This window comes from Thermobia domestica, chromosome 10 (assembly GCF_964235325.1).
Source record: "Thermobia domestica chromosome 10, izTheDome1.hap1.1, whole genome shotgun sequence".
NCBI classification, from domain to species: domain Eukaryota; kingdom Metazoa; phylum Arthropoda; class Insecta; order Zygentoma; family Lepismatidae; genus Thermobia; species Thermobia domestica.
The window spans coordinates 95,253,079-95,272,158 of NC_137463.1; the positions used below are offsets into that span (position 1 = coordinate 95,253,079).

At 35.4% G+C, this 19,080-nt stretch overlaps 1 protein-coding gene across 4 annotated transcripts in view; it reads right to left on the reverse strand.

Moving 5' to 3' along the window:
* Positions 1 to 19,080, reverse strand: part of LOC145662577 (putative fatty acyl-CoA reductase CG5065) — a 216,849-nt gene that overhangs the window by 156,939 nt on the left and 40,830 nt on the right. Inside the window, exon 2 of one of the 4 annotated variants that reach the window (XM_081728273.1) lies at positions 476 to 992. The exons of 1 other annotated variant lie outside the window; for it this stretch is intronic. The gene's annotated coding sequence lies outside the window, so the exon portion shown is untranslated. Of the gene's footprint in view, positions 1 to 153; positions 299 to 475; positions 996 to 19,080 lie in introns of those variants that run through there. 2 more of the 4 variants (XM_081728272.1, XM_081728274.1) reach the window with 2 other exon arrangements.

Sequence of the window (19,080 nt, forward strand, 5' to 3'; positions counted from 1 at the left end):
ACAGATCTGTTGATTCCATAAATAATAAATAACTAAATAATTTCATTGTATTTTTTTTTTATGTCTCAGTATTAATTTTTGTTCCCCCAAGAAACTGAACTGGCTACGCGCCTAACATACATTTGTAATAGTAAATAGTAATTGCAAACTTACCTTTAGAAGACGTCAAGGCACACAATCTTAAACGATTAAAAATAGCATAGCACATTTATCTGTAACAGTTTTCGTTATTTCTCTCATAATACGTCCACCACTGAGCACTAACATGACCAAACTCCGAACGCTAACAAAAGTGACGTAACACAACGTATTAGCACTCACGCAAAGTAAATAGTTTTTAGTCTTAAAATGCTTTCACGCTATGTAAACATAATATCTACTTAAGCAAAATAAAAGGGTTTGATGAATTTCTTAAAAGAGAGATCAACAGTGGCAAAAGAAAGAATAAAAAAAAAAACAAGTTCGTTTGACTTACCAGTAAGAAAATCTATCTAGGTAAACTATAGTTAATATCGTAGCAAACAAGCATGTACTGCTAACACTGTTACCCAGAGACAGACACACGCACTTCTATTAGAAAGAGCTTGAAACGTCACTGCAAGATCACTCACATTTGTCGTTCTGACAGAGATATTATCACATATATTGTGGGTAATCGAACACAATGGACATGAGCGATGCTACACTGGGAAATTTCACCAAGGGTGAGAAAGAATCGGCCTTGAAAGCACGGCACTATTGTTGTGTTTGCATCATATCTTACTTTTTCTTCTTGTACACATATTTTGTCTTTTAACTGTCTTGCGTCACCTTCGTATGTAACAAGATACCTGAGTATTTTTATTTATTTTCTGAAAATCTTCACTGTCATACTTTGCTAAAATTCATATCTCTATTTTTTTTTTTCTTTTCACCTACTGGCAAACACCATAATTCCTTTTCAGTGCATCCATATTGTTTTGATTGAATCTGTCACATTCTTCAAGCACGTCCTGCTGTGTAAAAACAAGAAAAATATCTGTATGAATACATGTTGTAAACATGTGCGTTGTAAGCAAACATCATAATAAACACAGTACTAAATTAAACAATAGCAGGTGAAGCGTAGTAGAACAAGTTAGAAAGCAAGTCTATAGACTAATATTGAGTCGATAGGTATTGTCAAAACATTCTATTGTTGTTCCATATATCACGTCAAAGTGTTGAAACATTTATAATAAGAGGTCAATTGCTTCTATGTTTAGAAGATCCGTAGCTGGTGGGAGCGAAGGATTATAGTCCTCTGAAATTACATATATACACAATGAAATCCTTCAGTTTTACGTCCCACGATTATGCCGGCTAGGCTAAAAGAGACGGTGAAGATGAGAAATGAATGAAATAGTGGGATGAAGAAAGTGGGAAGAAACGGGAGAACCCTGAGAAAGCCCAAGCACTTTGTCCACCACAAAGTTCACGTGGCATGAGCGAAGATCAAACCAGAGACCCAACGCACCATGATTCAGGATTTGCTCAAGGGAACAAAACATGCACATATGTCATTTTACCTAATGTAAAATAGGATCAATTGCTACATGGTTAAACATAAATTTGTACCATAAGGAGGAGGGGTATAGCCCCAAGTCTCTTGGATACGTGCCTGCATATAGCTATATACGTTTTAGGTAGGCACTGTAGATAGGCCTACATAAAAATAAGTCGATAAACAGAAATAAAAATGTGACAATATTAAATAATCTTATACCTGGCAAAAAGATTGGTTTCACGAATCATTTGAGGGTGCATGCGGTTTCTCGTTCGGTAGACAAGGTGTATTCTACCAGGTATCAATGGTGCAAACTAATTTTTCAGGAAGGTTCCCTTTCCTTCAGTTGTTGCGGGGCCTCGGTACAGCGTTTATCTCTGATGCACGTGGTCGTTGATTCGATCCCAGCACGCACCAAGTGAGCTTTGTGGTGGAAACACCGTATGCATGGGTTTTCTCGGGGTTCTCCTGTTTCCTCCCACTTTCTTCATCCCACCATGTCAATCATTTCTCATCATCACCGTCTCCTTTGCCCTAGCTGCCCTTATCATGGGACGTAAAACTTAAAATTTCATTTCATTTCATTTTCAGTTGTTGCGGACTTCGCAGCATAAAAGTATTTACAGCGTCTTCATCTAGTTTCAGAGAAGACATTTCTAATTGCATATTCAGTGACATCAGAGTTTACAGCTCTTCTTCTTAGTAATCCATATGAAGAGGAGAAGGAGGAACAGGCAGAAAAACCAAAGTTGATAAAAGATAATGATGGCAAACAAACAAGAACATGCATAGCGTAGCCAGAGGTTTTGCAAACACGCTACCTATGACTAGATGTACACTGCCAACATATGTTTATTCCATTTTCTCCCCTCTTTTGCTTTACTATTTCTCAGATTGCAAAACCGTGCTTCTACGTCATACATTCTTGCCAGTTGAAAATGACTGCTTTAGAACAAGATTTCTTAATGAAAATTAAATTAAAATAAAATAAATACGAAGTCTCTGTCCCATGCTTCGAAGACGATTAATCTCTATCATGTTTGATTGCGTGTGATAACTAAAAAGAATCCTCTCTTGCGACATTTAAAAAAAAAAAAAATGTTGAAGTTCAAGTTAACACTAACTTTCTAATTGGAAAATTACTTTCGAGAATGTTTTATACCTATAAAAATTGTTAATGTTTTGTTTGAGTCGCTTTCAGAATATTTTTTTCCAACGTTAATTTTAGCAGTATATTTCTCGAATAATTCAAGGTATTGCAAATACATATGAGAAAAATGCTATGTCCATTTTCCTTCACATTTCACGAACATTCCAACTGAATAGAACAGAAGAGTATGAGTTTATGTAATTATATCACTGAGCAATCTATGCGTCATTCGCCTATTTTCGCCTATTAACTGTCATTCACAGATAAACATCGCATTCGCAATTTTAGGCGAAATATGAATTCGTATTTGCTGTCACTTCTGTTCCTCCTAACGACCTTATCAAGGAGGAAATATTCCCTTAATAATGAATCTGATGGCGTTTTGTACTCGTATTTAAAGATAAATAAATGTTATGTATAGTGGAACGTTTTCTGATTTAAAAAAAAAATCCAATTAAAAACGAATAGGGTAGAAGGGTAGAATTGGGAGGTATGTTTTTTTTAACCTTTTTTCCCTCACAGGTTATAGGTGTTTTTTTTTAGTTTATAATAACTGATCGTATGTCGCAGGTTCTTCTGCACCTACTGTGGTAGTGGGAAGCTTTCGGCATCTTTACTTTTGATGCTGCAACATTTTTATTTTTGTGGTCTGATTTCCACCCAATGCCAGTGCACATAAACCCGTGGGAGTGATTGCGTGTAAATGAAGAAAACTGAAGCTTTCATTTGGTGTATATAACTTGTATTCCACTTAAAAACTAATAGTTTTATGTGAACTAGAAAAAAAATATACCTTTGTTTACGCGAAATAAGGAGTAACTTATTTCTAAATTTCAAAGATATGTGAATGCCTTTTCAACCGTTCCAGTTATTGTTTATAGTACAGTACATTGTCCTGTGAACTTAATGCAAAATGTATCACATACAAAAAAAAAAAAAAAAAAAAAAAAAAAAAAAAAAAGCGGTCAAAACTTTGGCCGAAAACGTAAAAAGAAAAGAAAGAACAGAAAAACCAAGAGAACAGGTCCTGGTATTCAAACGAACATAGGAGAAAGTAATAAGTCCATAATAAATAACTATAAACTATTACAATAGAACATGTGTTGGAACTCAGGATTGATACACAGGTTCTATTTACAGCATCAGCACTATTAACATGCAACGGCCACTAGAGGCCTAAGTTGAACAAAATAGCTTAACTCTCGCCTTTGGTGCGAGCGGTCCCGGGTTCGATTCCTGGTGGGAGCACTCGGTCGAAAAAGTGTAAACAACTTTTCAGGTTAGCGCTCCTGAACAAGGTTTTCCTGGGTTTTCCTCATTCGCACCAGGAAATGCTGGGGTGGTATCTTACATATAGGTCCCAGCAAGGGCGCCGATCCTGGGGGGAAGGGAGGCCCGGGCTCCCCCAAAGCTTATGTGCGCCCCCCTATTATATTTATGAATATGCAATATTTGGCATAATTTGAATGCACTTTGTCTTAAAATCCTCATATTACCTTCTGCATCTGAATGTCCCCCCAAATTTACAGAGAAATCGGCGCCCTTGGATCCCAGCATTTCCTGGTCTTCCTTCCTTCCCTTTCCCCGGATAGTGTTCTCGCCGAGGGACGTCACCCCTTATACATAGCGGATTAAATTATCTTAGATGCCGAAAGCCCAGAAATCTAAATCCTAAATCCTAAAAATAGCTTAATACGCACGATGCACTGTGAAACAACAGTGTATACCACAAAAGACAAAGATAGCACAGCATTTAAATGAATTATAAGCAAAAAATGTTACTTAAAGCATTCCACCCATTTACCCCTGTATCATGGGCCCAATTACCCCAAATTTTAACTGCTTCATAGTGAGGATTCAAGATTGTTGCTCTCCACGGCACCATCCTTATGATGTTTTTAAGCAGCAGTAGAAAATCTGGCCCAAAATATTAACAGATGAGTGCTTTATTAAGACTCAAACCAAGACACACACAAACCTGAAACTCGGTTTCAAATATGTCATTTCTAAACTAAATCAGTTTTTGTTTTTTCTGTCATTATTACTTCCTCTCAAAACTCATCTAAGCTCTTTTTTTCTGATCAACATCTACCTACCCAAAATTTTGGTGTAATTAAATTCCATAAAAATATACTGAAATGCAAAATATAAATTTTTAAAAAGTTTTCTGCGTAATTACCCCCTTGTACCGTAAATGTTATTCAATACTTTAGTGTACGCGCTTAACGATCTAACGTCATTCAACAGCAGATATAGAAATAGTGGTTAGCGGATGGCTAGATCAACCAGTTTTCGTGCCTGATAAATCAAACGATCAAAACACCCTACTAATCCGATATTAATTTAATTTGGCGAAAATACACACGTACACACAAGTGGGTTTTCCCATTTATTATGATTACATTAAGTTGCCCTTATAAGATTGTATTGCAAGCATGTGTTCATTCGTCCGTCCGTTACTCCACAATATAACTCTTGAACGAAAGCGATGTTTTGCAATAGACAACTAGAGCAATTATTTCGACCGAGTTCGTCAATGCAGGCGACCTATTGTAACGGTGTCTTTAGCGTGGGTATCTATATCTCATACATACAAATACTTTGCGCGATCCCTTTTACTGTTTTAACCAAACTTTATTTCTTTATTCAATCTTGGTTCATCTTTGGCGCACTGGTGTTGATTTAAGTTTTGTGTTTTGTTTTGTTTAAAATCGTCTGTGAGACAAACAGATACATCAGTAGGTTTAAAATAGAAGAAAAAATCTGCGATAACACAGGCAGTCTAATCTTAATCCTTACAGTATTCAGTATACTTGATTTGCTTGTTCACGTTAATAACATAAACTGTTAACTAATGGTGGTGTGCATTGTTCAAATGAGCGATCATCTCCCTTCCCTTTTATTCATTTTTACAAACTACAAGTGGAGTATTTACGATTTTCTTTTGGGGGGGCTTTGCTAACTTTAGTCCTGGAAATGTGAAAATTCTGCAAAATATTTCATTTACTTTAATATAGTAAGGGGAAGCGGTGGCTCAGTGGTAGAGAGTTCACCTCCGGTGCTTGGGGTTCCTGGTTCAATCCCAGCTCGCGCCGTGTGGACCTTGTGGTGGACAAACACCGTGCTCGTGGGTTCTCCCGTTTCCTTCCACTTTCTTCATTCCACCATGTCATTCATTTCTCATCATCACCGTCTTCTTTAACCTAACCGACATAACCGTGGCACGTAAACCTTAAAGATCTCATTTAATATTGTAAATAAAATTTCGTGGAGGCTTAAGCCGGAAGCTCTCCCTAAATACGCCACTGAAAACTACAGAAGTAAGTTTCTAATCTCCAACAAAATATAGGATTGATTTTAATAAATATCATATGGGTCTATTAAAAGCTAAGTATCATTTCATCACTGAAAATATTAGGTAAAATCGAGGCGAATACACGCATTCCTTACTGACCCATTTCAACTCCAAGCAATTGAGACAATTGGAAATGCTCAGTCAGGAAAAAAAAAATACGCCTTGTTCGACCAACTTTTTAAAGAAATATATTACAGAACATATTTTAAATCATGACAAAAGGACTAGAGGGAGCTCTATCTGACTGACGTCAAACTCAAGCAATGAGGATTACGTGAAACCCTTAATAAATATGTACTATACATATTATGTAAAAATCTCGTATTTTTTACGAACGTAATCACAGACAGGGACGTAGTCAGAGTTCTGAGTTTGGGGGGGCCATATTTACAAATGGAATAACCCATATTATATATATATACTGTAGTGTACTCAGGATAATTCGCGGAAAATATCGTTTGGAATACTCACCAATAGATTGCCCTAAATTAAACTTTAACTACTCTTTCGGAGGTTAGAAATGTGAACCTCTCTTGCGAAATGCGATAATGAAACAATAATTTAAAAATTATGTATTAATAATGCTTACTTATGGAAGGACATTATAAAACGCATTACTTCATACAAATACTTTTTGGTACATTTATACATACCTTTTTGCTTTGTGTCTTTATATACTTTGTAGCTTGAGAAAATAGAAATAATATAGTAACAGACGTTCACTACCCAAAAAATGCGATGAGTTCTATGAGGCTACCTAAACTGAATAGACAGGCTATCGAGACGTATATTTTACTGTAACTTTTCAAAGATCCTGACTTCCTTCATATATTATACTGTAAACAATTACGGTCACATTTACTGACCGATTACCGACAATTCTGGCTGCCTACCGGTTACCCTAAAATTTACAGTATTACCGTAAAATTTATGGTTATAAGTTAGGCCACAAAAAGGTCGTATGTATGCCCTATTACTTAAATACTATTACCGTAAATTTTAGGGTACTCTGTTGGCAGCCAGAATTGATGGTAATCGGTCAATAAATGTGACCGTAATTGTTTACAGTGTAGTACATTTTATTGTTTACAAAATCGTTGTCTTCCGTGCGTCTCAAACATAGATCAATCCAAGAGGTTACTACAATTTTTTGAACTTCCGTGAACATAAAAAAATCTAATCAGCGAAGTACATGTATAATAAAATAATAATTGGTAAAATATTGTCCTAATATTACAACACCATTTTCTTTAATGCTGTTCTTGCATCATCTGAGAACGTTTTGCCACGTTGTATTTACAAATTACTTGCTGAACACAAACTGTGACGCCTATGCAACAACTTTGCGAATATATCAATAATTTTATCTTCTTCATGCTTAGAGGCTATCTATTGTTCTATTTCAAGTGCGACTAACGCTGATGTTCTATCCTAACCAGACTTACAACTAAGATATGATTTGAACTTTTATGCACGCTCAAAGAACACTCACAAGAAGCTGACGACACAGGTAGCGTCAAGGCTATTTTCACCAAATTCGTAGTTGGCGGAAAATTGGCTTGGACATAGCAGCATACAGGTCCGAGATATTTGTAATTTCTTTCTCCTTCATAAGAAATTCTACATAATTTTTCATAACAATGAATTCATGTTCAGGAAAATCTATTTCGAATTGCGTAGCAGACTCTTCCGTTGCCTCCTTCATCAAGAACAGTTTTGATTTAGGATGACACGCTTGAATGCCACGAATTACAGATTTATTTTCCTTACAGAATCATCTGTCAAACTCGTTCGCAATGTTTTCAACAACTGGATATAGGAGTTCTGTACGAAAATTCGCTTCAGTATAAACCTGTGTTCTTTTCTTCGGAATACTACCCGGAACCAGAAAATCTTTTATACTACTATCATTTCGCTTTTCTCTGCCCTTTGGTTGATTAAAACTTTCTATACCATTTTGTTTGACAAACTCCTATGCTTCAGTGTAGAGACGCAATGAATGTTCCTTTGTTCTAAGTTCTTTTATGGCTTCAACAACCGAACAAATAAGTAGCTGGGCGTTTGCTAGGGTAATATCTTCTCCTTGTAGAAAATTATTCAGGCCACTAGTAATTCCCAAGATCTTACTAAAAACAATCAAGCATGAAACAGTGACAAATGATTTCAGTTTGTTCGCAATACCCTCAGCTTCAGTAGTCTTCTTAGCATCCTTTCCCTCTAATGCAAAGATTATAGCTCCATCATTCTTTTTTATAGCATTCAATGAATGAACATGTGAAGCGCAACGAATGTCTAAAATCAGATATACTGGACTGCTCCAAACCTAACACTGTCTGAGCCTGCTGTATTCGTCTATGAGCTTTTACGACGTAGAAATAATTATCAAAGTCTGCAATAAATCAAAAAATGTATTTACTTGTTCGAACGAACACACTTCTACAATAAATTTAATTTATGTGCATTGCAATGGATATTCAGTGCGAGGGGATAAGACTTTCGAAATTACTTTTGCACACCACCTATGTGGCCTCTCATAAAGCTCGCCCCATCGTAAGCTTGCCCAATGCATTTTGAGTCCTTATTAACACCTACCGGTACAGAAGCCAAAGTTTCGATAATTGTTTTCGATATGTATTCAGCATTTACCTCACGAAGTTTGACAAATTTCAAAAAAGTGCTCTATCGGTTTAGAATTTTTCACATATCTCACATAAACACTAAGTTGTTCAGAAACATTAACATCTCGCGTTTCATAGCTATAACGCTGAATTTTCTAGCGGCACTTACAATGACGTTGATGATTTCCTCACCGCAGCACAAGATAACTTCATTTGGAATTTCTGGGGATACATAAGTGATATTCCCTGGCGCTGTATAATTCTATAAAAAAGAATCAAAACGTCGTAACAACTCAAATGTTTGCAAGAAATTCCCTTTATTTAAACTGCTGTCATCTTCATCGTTGCCTCGGAAAGCCAATCCCTATCGACCCAAATGGGTCACAATCACCACTATTTTTTCTATATGCTTTAAGCACTCTCGACGGATTCTTATTTCTTTTCCAGATGTATCGTTTTGCAGATTCAGGACATCTCCAGTTTCTTTGGACCTCTGAAAGCAGTCATTCACATGAATGTTTTGCTGTGAGATGCTAGCACCTTCCTTATCAACACTGTCCGAATGAATATTTTCCTAAGTAACAACACGCACCTTATCAGTTTCACTGAAGGTACTCACCAATTGCTTATCACTTTTTTCGTGTGAAATAAAATATCCAGATTTTATAAATCTCTCCATATTTAACTTAATTTCAAGAACACATGCATAGCAAACTTAACAGTGTGGATTCCACGTTCAGTAAGAAAATAGACTCTTTCCCGCTCAGCCACAGTTGCCAGCGCCAGAGTAAACCTACACTCAGTACCTTCTCGTAAAACAATTAAAAGATACTATAAGATACTATGTTGCAAAACCCAGCAATGTGGGAGAAGTATTCTCCTAGCCTTTGAGTCGAATCAACTTTTAATTTTTTTCTTAGTCGGTTATATAAAAGTGCATTCGTATAGCTTTTTAGCCTTAGTACTTCAAGGCGACTATAAGGCTGGAATCACTCTAAGGGCTGGAAGAACCTCGCAATGTTAACGAAGGTGACGGTGTAAAAGTTATTACCGTTCACTTTTAATGTTTAAGAAATACCTATAAATGGATTTTTAAAAAATTCTTAGAAATATGAATAATTTCAGTTTACTATGGATATTTTTTTCATTTATTGTCGGATAAAAACAATTTGTAACATATAATTTTAAATAAATATTTGGGGGGCCAAGCCAAGATTTGGGGAGGCCGGTGCCCCCCCCCCCGGGCCCCCCTTAGCTACGTCCCTGATCACAGAACATGATTTTTAAAACCCAATAGAGGGAGGAAAAGATAGATTCACTCTCTTGTTCTCGCTCCAAGTAGTGGAAATGACTGTGAAGTCTCAAAACGTATGTGACATATTCCATGAAAACATTTTAAAGAAATATATATCATGATATCCATACCATATTAGGAGCTAAATTCATCGATCATTCTTCACTGGTTTTAATTCCAAGCACTAGGAATTATGGAAAAGAGTCAAATAATATATATAAAATATTTTATCAAAGTTGAAGAAAAGAAAGTTACGGTAGTTAAAGTGAAAAAAGATCGGGGGGGGGGGGGAGTTGTAAATTCACTACCTTACTCTTTAATGATTTAACTCCATGCAGAGAGGATTATTGGAAATCCTGAAAGAAAATGAACAATATGTTACACCAAAATCAAATCCTTTATTTAATTAAAATTATAAAATAAAATGTTTTGTACTATATGAGGAAAAGTGATAAATTTGCCCATTCATTCTTCATAGTTTTATACTCCAAGCTGTTGAGCTAATCAGAATACTCTAAAGAAACTACAGTATGTTTTGCCATAATCGAGTATTTTTTTACGTGATTTATATTCAAAAATTGACATAGAGCCTATATGTTTAAACTTATATCATGGGGTTGATTTTATTCTCTTAATTTTGATATATTGAAACTTCAAACAATAGAGATATTTCAATTGCCGTAACTAGCATATTTTGCTAGGGAGGCCTCTTACTAATTTTGAAAGAAGCTTTTTAAAAGGTCCAACAGGCAATAGTGTTCCAGGCAATAGTGTTCTAGTCACTTGTTCCGTCTCTAGTTACACTTGTGGTTATTTCTGGAAGTTGAAGGAAGCCATATAACAACACAGAAAAGTCCGTTCTTCAGACAGCGGTATATTATACAAATATACGGAATCCTCTTGCTTACTACAGAAATCAGTACGGAGCATACGTTATCCGTATGCTCCATAGACACTGCCCTTAGATGTTACCTCATGCCGTTGCAGGATGTCTGATATCTAACAGTCTTATATTACATACATGTATGTGTTACCTTCGTCAGCCATATGTTATATACGTTCATTTGTATGTGAGATCCTGACCGCATATATTGTTTCATACTGAAAGTACGTATAGATGGAACACTTATATATAAAGTATTGTAAAATATGCGTTTTCAGTTATACGTTTGTTGTACGTTAAGTCCAAAAACTACAGGACTTACAAATGTAACATACGATTTTGCGTACGCCTCACACATTTTTTTCTCATATTTTCCATAAGTAGAAGCTTTGCTTTGTATACACTTAAACGCAAACAAACTATTTGCTGAGCAAAACAATATATTCACATAAAAAACTATGTACGTGTTAGTTAGCGAAATTGTAACACATATGTAGTTTTCTATGTGAATATATTTTTTCTCAGTGAAGTTTCATTAAAAAGAGAGAAATTTTACAAGAGTTATCTTGGAACAGACGGACGGACAGACACTAAAAAATGCCAATCGAGTCGAATGTTAGAACAATTGTGGATGTGAATAAAGTCTTTTATTCTCTGCGACTTAAGCTAGGTTTTAGATGTATGAAGCTTTAAAAAAAGTGTAATTTATAGGTGATAGGCTACTACATTTGGTAAATAAATATAACACAAAAGATAACGTTAAAGTTTGGAGAATATCATTGAAAAATATATAAGCTATTATGAAATTAAGAGTGGTAAGAGTTTAGACTATTGTTTTACTGCTACTCTGATTTTTTTCCGCGTTAGTATTTTTTTTTTTTTTTTTTTTTTTTTTTTTTTTTTTTTGGTATTGATAGAGTTCCAAGAATGTTAGGTTCGCAGTCTGGATTTATAAAGCTGGCAAAGGAAAGAAATCCTACAATTGAATCGTTCAGTTCGAAAACCGGTCATCTCCATCGAAGCTAATTTGAGAGGAGTGACAAACAAAACTAAATTAGTCAATATGCGTCTGACATATAGGGCTGTTTTCATTTTCGGACCGTAGAACTGACATTTTTCTACTTTCCAAAAATGGAAATAACCCAATATGTCAGTTACATATTGATTACTTTAGTTCTGTTTGTCACTCGTCTCAAATTAGCTTCGATGGAGATGACCGGTTTTCGAACTCAACGATTCAATTATTGGTTCGCACTGCTTAATTCCCAGAGAAGCCATAGCTGCACAAACTTGACCAGAAAACCTGAAGCAGGAATGATCATTGGATATTGAAGTTGTTAATTTTGTAAAGTCAAGTGCTCTGAATACCACTCTCTTTGAGACTTTGTGTGACGACCTCAGTGCTCAACATAAACCTTTACTTTTCCATACCAAAGTTTGTTGGTTGCCGAAAGGTATTATGTTAAGTAGGCTGTACGATCTTAAGTCAGATGGGAAATTTTTCTGCTAAATATAGATAAAGATGAGCTTTATAATTCTTTTACTGATATCGTATTTGTATTTTCTCTTTCATATTTTGCTGACTTTTCTGAAATATTAAATAATCTTAACCCTTTATTGGGCAGTGTTGCTCTCAAGCAACATCGCATTCTATTGCGTTATACGCACGAATTATAACTTCAGTGATCATTTCATTGGCATTATTGCTTTCATGCAATATTCATATACATGATTTGCGGGTCGCTTCTTTAGATACTTCTAATCTTCGTCAGCAGGGGACAGTCAATTTTAGTATTGTAGAAGCTTTATCTCCTACTTTCCGCGAAAGTTCTTTATCCATTTTTTTTTATTTGTGGTTTCTTGCTCTGTAGGAAAATATTTCAACGAAACTGTTGGTAATTATTGAGAGTACTATGATATTTTACCATAATAGGGCAATGCTGCTCAGTCACCACACATAAGACTTATTTTATGGCAATGTTGCTTTGAAATAAACAGCCTGTATTTTGTAACCAAAGTACAAAAATACTTTAAAAATTACGAAATTATGACGAGGAAGATATGGTTCAACCATAAGAGCAAACTAAATATTTTAATGGTAATGCTATCAATGCTTGCCAATTAAAAGGTTAATCTCGAACTCGAAAATAGAAATACGAGCATACTTACTTATCTTTGTCGAACTTATCACCGAATATCAAGAAACTTGTGAAGGAAAATCAATGTCAATAATCGCGTTGTTGTTTTTTTTTTCCTTTGCCCTTATTTGATAAGTTTTTGACTTCATCTTATACACTCAAATATCATTTTGTATTCATGTTTTATTAATTTGTAAATAATAATAATTTGCATTATTATTATTTAGTTTTTAATAAAGTAGAAATCTTGACAGGGGCGGATCCAGGACCGACTTCTGGGGGGAGGCAATGGGTTGTCATACTGCTACTTTTAAGGGCTCCAAACGTTGGGATGGGTTTTATTTATATATATAAAATAAGAAAGTTTCCCCTTCTGGGGGGGGCAATCGCCCCGATCGCTCCCCCTGGATCCGCCCCTGAATCTTGAATAGAAACAGGGAAGACAAAATATCATTGTAGCGTTTTGAAGTTTGTCACAGCTAAAGTGTAAATTCCTATTACAAGTCGTTTTTTTTTTTTCTTTTTCATAATCTCGGTAAATCATACAAGAGAGTATAAGTTTCCTAGAACAGTATGCAATATTTGGCATTATATTGGAAAAATTTATTTCCCTTTGATATAAGATTTTCCTTAGGTAATGTGCATTACCTCCGTCTTCCTTTAATGTTCTGACGTATTCAATAATGTATTTGTTCTCTCTGTAAACAACGAAGAATTTATTGTAAGATTTCCTGGAATTTCTGATTCATGTAAAAAGAGAATGGTTGAACGTCATCTTGATTTCCACTTATTACTGTTTGCGAAATCGTTTACAACGTTGATGTGTTTACGATTTCAAAAGAAATCATTGCTTCTTTTAATATTTACTTTTATTCAGAAGCGAAACAGCTTTCTTTTTCATCCTCATGTTCAACTTAAGCACAGTGTTATTACGAAAATGTTGATGGTAAGAAACGCCAAACACACAAGAGGCATCGAATACTGTTTCGAAACATCTATATGCGTCATATGACATACTTTTCTATGACATGTTTACTTTTTATTTCAGTTTTTATTTAATATTTCAATTATACATTTATCTAAATAACAATAGGAAAACAAGTGAGTTCCATTTCACATACGGTAAATTACCAAATTATATTTCAGCTTCAATTGCAACGAAGGAGCTGAGATTCATAGCATCAGTTGCAACAAAGGGACTAAGGGATTCATTACTTCAGATGCAACAAAGAGACTAAGAGATTCGTAGCTTAAGTTGCAACGAAGGGACTAAGAGATTCATAGCATCAGTTGCAACAAAGAACTAAGAGATTTATAGGTTTATTTGCAACAAAGGGACTAAGAGATTCATAACGTTAGTTGCAACAAAGATACTAAGAGATTCATAGCTTCAGTTGCAACAAATTGACTAAGAGATTCATAGCTTCAGTTGCAACAAAGGGACTAATAGATTCATAACTTCAGTTGCAACAAAGAGGCTAAGAGATTCATAGCTTCACTTGCAACAAAGAGGCTAAGAGATTCATAGCTATAGTTGCAACAAAGAAAGTAAGAGATTCATAGCTTCAGTTGCAACAAATTGACTGAGAGATTCATAGCTTCAGTTGCAACAAATTGACTGAGAGATTCATAGCTTCATTTGCAACAAAGGACTAAGAGATTCATAATTTCAGTTGCAACAAAGGGACTAAGAGATTCATAGCTTTAGTTGGAACAAATTGATCGAGAGATTCATAACGTAGTTGCAACAAACGGACTAAGAGATTCATAGGTTCATTTGCAACGAAGGGACTAAGTGATTCATAGCTTCATTTGCAACAAAGGGACTAAGAGATTCATAGTTTTAGTTACAACAAAGGGAGTAAGAGATTCGTAACTTCAGTTGCATCAAAGGAACTAAGAGATTCATAACTTCAGTTGCAACAAATTGACTGAGAGGTTTATAGCTTCATTTGCAACAAACGGACTAAGAGATTCATAATTTCAGTTGCAACAAAGGGACTAAGAGATTCACAGTTTCAGTTGCAACAATTGACTGAGAGATTCATAACGTTCGTTGCAACAAAGGGACTAAGAGATTCATAACTTCAGTTGCAACAAAGAGACAAGGTCGAGGCGAAACTTGATCTTAGGATTCTGAATCCATATCAAAAACAGTTTCTGGTTTTCTATTATAGTTTTCTTACTACTTTTGGTTTGAGTACAAGAATGTAGCTGACATAATATCTGTTCTTTAGATCCTAAATTCATGTAAAAAAAAAGAAAGTCTTCTATTATCATTTCGCTCTATGGGAGTAAATGTAGTCTTCCAGTTGAACAGAGAAATAAAGTACGAGATGAAAAGTAGTATTGCCAAAATGAATATCAATTAAAACCTACTAACCTTTCTTGGTCCAATTTTTAAAACTAAATCATATTATGCTGCAGTTAGTTTAAAACATTTATTTGTGAAACATGAAGAAAATTATAAGGCGTTTACGGTGAAATTCGTCCGAAGAAAACATCTTTAAAAGTAAACTACCTCTTGTAGATCAAAGGTGGAACAAGTCATAGATTATGAGTCACTTGGTCACTACTTTTGTCCTTGTCATCCGAGTTTGGATCCCGTTCTTCAGACTCAAAGAGACTCGGTAAACGGAAGAGCACCGGAAACAGCAGAAGTATCTGCTGTGCAGCACTACTAAAGAATTTTTTACTTAATTTATTTGATGTCCACTACTCGAGCTCGAATATTCATTTGTATTTGATTTCCAGTGTAACATTTCCTAATCAAGGTACCATGTTTTGAATATTTCAAACATGGTTTCATGTTCATTCGTCTCTTCATACTTAAAGATAATACAAAGATTTCACACCAAGATTAAAAAAAAAAAAAAAAAAAAAAAAAACACTGTTTGAGCTCAGTGGCATCTTTTATATTCTAAACGACAAGTTTTGCAGGTTCACCCAATTACATTTTGACGATCCTTCATAAGAAAAACATGTAGTTTATCTTTTCTGTGATCCTCAAGCATTTATATTCTGTTAAACCTTGTTATCTTTCAGTACAGTGCATTGACACAAATAGGTACAAATAACAAGCGAGAAAGAAATATGTGTGCGTAACTTGATTGCACGTTTGTGCCCTGGGTCCCTGCCTCAAGTTAAATGGTCCAGAGGTGTATAGGACCACCACCCCCTCTGTAATTTGGAAAGATCGCTTTTGCCCACTCCTTAAATTTAGGAAATCGTCAAATTTAAAAATTTAGTATGATAGTATAGGACCGGGGTAAGATGGTATAGGACCGAAGTATGTATCTCAGTAGGTTTGAGTTGTCTTTCTCGTTCCCTACGGACGTTTTTGTATGAATGAGTAAAAAAAGGCCAATTCCTTTCATAAGACATGAGTATGTTGATACCCATCCTTTCAAAATTTGGGAGTTAGTACATTGCCCCATCGCTTGAATTTGGGATTATCAAAAAAAAAATGTAAATGTTCTCTAGGAGATGAATTTATAATTCTGTAAATTTGGTTAGGTGAGGTGAGTTTGAGCTTAACGATCCGTTCAGCAGCGAGGCTATATGAGACGTGGACCTACTGATTAACGTGGAATCCGAACCACATGAGCTCCCGCCGGGAATCGAACTTCTGTAAATTTGGGTGATCCTGCTTAACCCTTCTATGGGTAGAAAATTGCCAAATATTAGTATTACTACGTGGTCACCATGTGGTCGGTTATTAACCTTATTTATCTTCTTTGATGAGACTACTACAACATATGGTGACATGGTTGAATACATGGGTTTATTGTCCGTTCAACATACGCACATTGATGCACTCCTCTTAAACTTTGGGAGGGGTACATTTAACCACCATTTAAATTTAAAAATTGCCAAACACAAAATTTCGTTAATGTTCTCTAGGATCCAAGTACATATTTCTGTAAATTTGATTTGCACTGCTTGTTCCCTTTTATGGGTAAAAAATTGTTAATTTAAAATTTAGAAGTTTTTTTTTTTTTTTTTTTTTTTTACCAATTATGCCCTCTTTGATGAAGCTTTAGTGTATTATATGAGTATATAGATGAGTACAAGAGTTAGTTTTATTTCATAGAATATGGGTGCCTTATCGATGCTTTCCTTTCAAAATTTGGGAGGGGTACATGGATTCGCCTCTTAAATTTGAGAATCCTTAAGAAATAAAAATGTATATGTTTCTAGCACTTGAATATATACATTGTTAAAATTTGGTTGGTCCTGCGTATCCCCTTTTACATCTATAAAATTCTCAATAACATAGTCAAAAGTAACGCCTTATATCTGGCGGGAAAATTGAATTAACATGAAGTGCGAAATTTGAATGTTATGTTTATTGTTCTAAAATAAATTGTAACATATAATAATGTGGATGAATAAGGTCTCATTGTTTTTCATTGAACATGAGTAACCTAAGACAAAATTTTTAAATTTTGGGAGGGGTACATCTAGCCCACCCTTAAATTTTGGGACTTTCAAAAAGATACAAATTCGTAATTCCGCTCTAACAAGGAACATTCGCGAAGTTTACCCTCGGGATTCGTGTAAAATTGATGCAAAGGCGAAGTTCTCCGAGGCCAAATGTGTATTGTACTGATTTTAGCGGCCCATACCGCTAATCTCCACATTTATGGGTCTTCAGATATCCGGAATTCAATCATACACTGCTATAACGCTCAGACACAAAATTGCTTTTAGTTTCTTTAGATGTAACTGGATATGAATGTGGGTATATGTAAAACAAATTGGATTAAGCACTTCTTCTCTGACACATGTTACCCACCCCGGCCGCCATCTTGGATCCGCCATATTGGATTCAACTTTCTTCTTTGCAAATGGAAGTAGGTGCAAGTGATATATCAAAGTCATGTTCAATTTTCTTGGAAATGCATTGGTGTAGTGAATTTTACTGTAGCTTGTACCGTTTGTAAGATATGGCATGTTAAATCCTCCAGACACTTTGCGAATTAGGGATGGAACCGAGGCCGAGACTTGGCCCTGGAGACTGAGACCGAGACAAGCATCTGTTGACCGAGACGAGACCGAGTCCGAGAGGACGATTTTTGACTCGAGACAAGATCGAGACCGAGACCACTATTTATCAACCGAGACGAGAGCGAGACAGTACAAAGTCTCGTCTCAATATCATTCCTATAGCGAATGGACATTGGAGAGTTATATCAATTACTCGTATGTTTTTGATGTTGACAAATCAAAACAATTTCTAACTGGAAAAATACCGTAGATATAAACAAACTCTTTACAATATTGGTGTCATAATGTTATTACATTTCTGTGAGTGATCGATATTACTTCCATGTTATACTATAACAAGGAAGAATTGTATTAGGTCAAAATGCCAAATGTAAATTCAGATACGACCATATTTTGGTAAAGACCTACCATTTCCGTATTGATATCGGTGTGTCTGTATGTATGTACGTTCAGAAAATATTTCGTCCATGATAAATAACGTAAAAGATTGCATATACGCACCGGGCCCTGTACAACTTTCCATTTGGTTCAATATTCGTGAAGTGCCTGACATTTAACGTGCAAAACTTTGCAAACTGTACAAGTTACGGTAAATTTCACTACCCAGTGAATTTCCGAGAAAATCGTACATGAATTTGATGTATCACATGCACATATTCCCATTTGAAAAGAAGAAAGTTGAATCCAATATGGCGGCCGGGGTGGGAAACATGTGTCAGAACAGCAGTGTTTAATCTAATTTGTTTTGCATATGCCTACATTCATGCCCAGTTACATCTAAAGAAACTAAAAGCAATTTTGTGTCCGAGCGTTATAGCAGTGTATGATTGAATTCCGTATATATGAAAGCCCAGAAATATGGAATTTAACAGTATGGGCCGCTAAAATTAGTACAATACACATTAGGCCGTGGAGAACTTTGAATCAATTTTACACGAATTCCGAGGGGACACTTCGCAAAGTACCTTGTAAGACTTGGATAAATTTGGATGATTTAAATTGTGTGCTATCATGGGAAAAAATTGCTAAAATTCAAATTTGAGGATTGGCCTACTAATCATCTTAACACTTTGAAACTTAGGGCCAACTAGGTCCAGGGTCATTAGT